Raw genomic sequence first — 6,000 nt, 5'->3', positions numbered from 1 at the left:
AGACAACAAGTGTCTGACGCAGATGTTAGATCTGTTACTGCTGCTGCAACGGAAAGTTGTTAAGATTTAAGCCAGTTTCAACATGATGCTACAGTCGGCGCACGAGCGACGGCACACAGCTTCTCCGATTTAGTGATGAAGTGGGGATTTTCCCCTTACGATCGCTGCCAGGGAGTTCTGGGGAGTATGATTAGTGGAGCGGCACCGACGGCGCAGGATCCCGTAACGGGTCCTGCTATTCTACCTCCTCATCGTGCCATACCCTGGAGGTGGGCACCGGTATAACGAGCATTTTGTCTTCAGAAGATGGAGCAGTGTGGTTCATGGTGTAGTTTCGACTGTGCTATGTGCATCGTTTAGTTCAGCGTCCTCATGGTGCTTTGGACGCAGGCGCACTCATGGATGTCGTTGCGCTCACAACGTCTCGCTCGGCAGTGGCGGATTTGGGGGCGTCGTTCGGGTAGAAGGCGGCCTCGTCCTAGGGCTGCAACTTCTCCTCTTGGCCGGAAACGGTGCTGTTCTAGAGACTTTAATCCTGTGCAGTCAGCTTCTATTATGGCCAATGAAATGACGAGGACAGTCTCCAAGAGAATATGATGAAGTGAGAAACAGAGCAATGATGTATAGAAAATTCCTTATGGCGTCAAGTTACTAACTCAGCGTTTAGACACGATCCAGCCGAGATGGTTCAAATGGCTCTGAGCACTATGCGACTTAACTTCTGAGGTCATCAGTCGCCTAAAACTCATAACTAATTAAACCTAACTAACCAAAGGACATCACACACATCCATGCCCGAGGCAGGATTCGAATCTGCGACCGCAGCGGTCACTCGGCTTTAGACTGCAGCGCCTAGAACCGCACGGCCACTCCAGCCGGCCAGCTGAGATCTCCGCGTAGCTCAGTACCTTAACATTTTTCGTTATCGAGTTAATTACGATCATCATTAACAGAATTTTATTTCTGTAACGTTCACAGAAATTATTATCCATAAGCTCACAGAGCTAGCATCCCTGTTTTTGGTCAAATGTTTTAGCGGACTGAAAAACAAGGCCGCCTAGAAATTACACAATGGATTTTTGTCGCAATTTGCATAGCGAAACGGAGACAAGGAAATTGCCAAAAGGTATCAAGGTCCCCAGCACAGAGTCTAGTTTTGAAAAGACGAATGTAATTGTGAAAATAATCGGTGTAATTAAGAAAAGCTCAAATAGTGACATGAGGGACAACTGAAACATTTCATGAATAGCTGCTTCTAGCAATGTTCTTAAAGACTCTCAACATATTAAATCACAGCATAAATGGATTCTTCTCTGGTCCCCACTGACTGACAGTTTTCTTAATAATAATCCACACGTATATTATAAAAATGTATATGTATATTCCACATCTCTCAAACCAGAGGGCCAGTTTCAATCAAACTTCGTACAAGTGTCGCTTACTGTCTGAAAGAAATCGCTGAATGGGTAAGGACCACCTGCAGTGGGAGGAGAGAAGGAAGTGTAGCCCACGACGCACGAATTCCTAGATTATGTTCATCCCGTAATTGAGACTGAGACCACTTAATGACTTGCTATATGCTTTGCACATGATTTCAAACCTATACGTAACTTTGTCTCTTGACCACCCCCACAAAATGATGACATTTTCGCTCTTATGGCTGTAAAACTACCGCATCAGACCTGATGTTTCACTTTATTACTTCTTTATTATTATTTCTACTCACAACACATTTCGCAAACAGTATCCGTATACACCACTAAATGTACATGCAAAATTGTAGCATTGTACGAAACACTGTTCAGAAGATCGCCTTCTTGAAGTTTGAGTTACGTGAAAACTAAACTGTACGGCGAAATTCGCCACAAACACAAATGAAATACGTTAAGTATGATGAAATATATCTGACAAGTGCGTACTCCACCAAAATCGCGGGTAAGAAGCTGCTCCTAAACTTCTGGATTGTTTCCAACTAAACTTGGTACACTCTTTACTTACTACCTGGAAAGAAATGCTGATAGTGTAAAAACCACAAGCCTGCTATTGGGATGTGGCTGACAACTTCAAAAGAGAAGGCGTTGAGGAGGAAATGGACAGAAAGTGGGAACGAGCAGATGGACACAGATAAGAGGGAGGACGAGGTGGATAGAGAGAGGGGGAGGAGGACATGGCAGTGGAAGGGAAGGTGACTAAATGGACGGAGAGAGGGGGAAGTCGGAGATGGGTGGAGGGAGGAAGGAGCAGGAGATAGACAGAGAGAAAGAGAGAGAGGGGGGGTTAGCAGATGGAGAGGGGGGGAGGAGATGTAGAAAGAATAGTGGGGAGGAGGAGATGGGCAGAGGGTGAAGGAGGGGATGGACTAACAGAATACTCGAATAAATACATACCCCGGCAACTCCACGTACTCAGCTAGTGTAATATACTCGTATTTCACTAAAGAGCCAGAGAAACTGGTACACCTGCCTAATATCGTGTAGGACCCCCGCAGGCAAGCAGAAGTGTCGCAAAACAACGTGATATTAACTCGACTAATGTCTCAAGTAGTGCTGAAGGGAATTGACACTATGAATCCTGCAGAATTTTCCATAAACCCGTAAGAGTACGAGGGGGTGGAGATCTCTTCGGAACAACACGTTGCAAGGCATCCCAGGTATGTTCAACAAAGTTCATGTCTCGGCAGTTTGGTGGCCTGCGTAAGTGTTTCATCTCAGAAGAGTGTTCCTGGAGCCACTCTGTAGCAATTCTGGAGGTGTGAGGCATAGCATTGTCCTGCTGCAATCACCCGAAATCCGTCGTAATGCATAATGGACATAAATGGATGCAGGTGATCAGACAGGATGCTTACGTATGTGTCACCTATAACAGTCTTATTTAGACATATTTGGGATCCCATATTACCCCAACTGCACACGCCCCACACCATTATAGAGCCTTCACCAGCTTGAACAGTCCCCCGCTGACACTCAGGGTCCATGGATTCAAGAGGTTGTCTCCATACCCATACACGTCCATCCGCGGGATACAATTTGAAACGAGGCTCATCCGGCCAGGACGCATGTTTCCAGTGACCACCAGTCCAATGTTGGTGTTGACGAGCCCAGGCGAGGCATAAAGCTTTGAGTCGTGCAGTCATCAAGGGTACACGAGTTGGCCTTCGGCTCCGAAAGCTCATATCGATGATGTTTCCGTAAATGGTTCACTCGATGACAATTGCTGATGCCCCAGCATTGAAATCTACAGCAATTTGCGGAAGAGTTGCACTTCTGTCACGCTGAAAGATTCCCTTCAGCCGTCGTCGTTCCCGTTCTTTCTGGATCTTTTTCCGACCGCAGCGATGTCGGAGGTTTGATGTTTTACCGGATTCCTGATGTTCACTGTACACCCGTGAAATGGTCGTACGGGAAAATCCCTACTTCATCGCTACATCGGAGATGCTGCGAGCCATCGCTCGTGCACCGACATACCACCACGTTCGAACTCCCTTAAATTTTGATAACCTGCCATTGTAGCCGCAGCAACCGACGTAACAACTACGCCAGACACTTGTTGCCTTATACAGGCATTGCCGACAGCAGCACCGTGTTCTGCCTGTTTTCATATCTCTGCATTTGAATACGCATGCCTATACCAGTTTTTTTGGCGCTCCAGTGTAGATTTCATAAATCCTGAGCGAAACAGGAAAATAAAGAAGCTTAGAAAGCTCAGGTCAAAAGTTTTGGAAGCTGGTTTGTCTAAAAGTAAAAAAATAAAATGGGGTAGAGAAAAAACTGGTGCGCCTTTCAATGAACTCAGAATCAAGTAAGACTAATGAGGTGCCGACTGAGAATTTACAGATCACTCTTTAACTCAGACTATCAGAAGTTTAGAGAGTATTAGAGGTAATTTGTCTGGTGGAATTTCATTCGGTGATCGGTAATGTATGAACATTTCAGCTGCTGTAGACGATTTCTAGCGACATCAGAGATGCGTCAAATATTTCTCTAACCCATTTTATTGCTTATTTTTAGACAGATAATTTCATAAGACTATTGACCGTTTTGTCTTATTTACTTTTCCTTATATTAATGATAGCTACTCTATTCATGTCAGCAACTTCACTTTACCAGTTTACAGCACAACTGCGCTATCGAGTGCAAAGGAAATAATCGGCCGAAATGAAGCACGGTACAGGGAGGTGAAGGTCTAAATTTAACCTCACTTTCCCTCCCTTACTGAAATTCTTCCGTCCAGTGTATCGATACGGCACAGAGATCACTGTTCACGGATGATGTTAGGGGGCAAACCGTGACATGGATGCTGCAAAGAGAAAGACTAAATCTTCACTCCTTTGTTACAGATTTCTTCAGTAACAAGGTGTCAGGCCACCATTTTTCCCTTTCACAGCAATTCGAATTAAATTGCTTGGTAGAAGCTGCTTTCTTAAGCTAGACTGTTTCTGAGTCCAAACACACTATTTCGTTTCATTTGGGATTAAATGATTTCACGACGTTCAACGTTATCACTCGAAATTGCGTCAAATCATGCTTCCAACATGTAACGATTCGCACATCGTTGCGCGAAGAACAACATGTAACGGTGCCCAATCACGGCTGTGAAATTTTATTTCTAAAACAAAATCAGCTTGCAAACCGTTTAATGGCCTATTTTAATATGCTGTGTGTGCTGTTATGGTGACTAAACCCCTATAAGGCTTGCCATAATGCCAACATATATTATTGATAATATGGATTTACACGTCTGAACATGAACGAGAAAGAGGAAATGAACGACAGGAAACCCCATGGTTTCCATAAGGCTTCTAAAATATTTCGTGTTAAAGGTTGGAGTAAATGATACATTGGTGAATTTTAACATTTTCAAGGCACATTTTTTTAACCGGTGCGGCGGAGATATACTTTTGTCCTTCATAGCAGTTCGAATCAAACTTTTTAAACACGATATTTTCCTGCGTAAGGCTGTTGTTTTGTTTCAAATGAAGACCTTATTTCATTTACGCTTAGCAAATTTCGTAACATTCAGTATTATGAAGCAACATCGCAACGATATTCCGTTACACACTTCCAGCATGTTGTGATTTGCACAGTACAGTTAAAAAAATGTGTAACGATACAGGAAGAAAACAAACCGAATATTACATTTTTCAACAGGACAGAACACCATACCACTGACACCCGCATCTAAGAGCATTTATGAACACTGAACGTCCTCAACAATGGATAGAGCGTAAGGCCAGTTCACATTTCGCATAGCGCCATTGAGTTTGGATTTAACATTGCACAATTGTCTTGGCGTCACAGCATTTTTTAAATTTTTATTTATTTGTTATTTTCCTTTTAAATGGTTTGTAAAACACTACTTCTACATGTCTTCCTTTCAACGACTTTGGGACCGAACGAGATGACGCAGTGGTTAACACAATGGACCAGCACTCGAGATGACGACGGTTCAAACCCGGTCCGGCCATCCGCATTTAGGTTTTCCGTGGTTTCCCTAAATCGCTTCAGGTAAATGCCCGGATGGTTCCTATGAAAGGGCATGGCCGACTTCCTACACCATTGCTCCCTATTCTGATGGAACCGATGACATCGCTGTTTGGTCCCCTCCCCCGAGTCAACCAACCAACAAATCTGAGCGAACTGCGCTGCTATGTAGCAACTAGGGTTTCCAACTTTTTACAGAGAAAATAAGGGATCTAGGAGGAAACGCACAAAATAAACAATTCAAATAGTGTTTTCTACAAAGAATATATTTAAAATGATCATACATGTTTCATTTCACATTATTGCTTCTTTTTGCAAAGATTCATTCGATTTTACATATTCATAGAATTCTCTGCAATTAAAATTAAATTCATTGCTACATGCTGTTCTGCTTTTATAATATCAGTGGTACATTTGCTGCGCACCTCTGTTCATTTATGGTTCATGAGGGAACGCTGCCTCATCATTTGAACCAGGAATGCTTAATACAAACCCAACTACTTTCAGCAAATTGGGATCC

Source organism: Schistocerca gregaria, unplaced genomic scaffold (assembly GCF_023897955.1).
Source record: "Schistocerca gregaria isolate iqSchGreg1 unplaced genomic scaffold, iqSchGreg1.2 ptg000181l, whole genome shotgun sequence".
NCBI lineage: Eukaryota > Metazoa > Arthropoda > Insecta > Orthoptera > Acrididae > Schistocerca > Schistocerca gregaria.
This window is presented reverse-complemented; position numbering follows the sequence as displayed.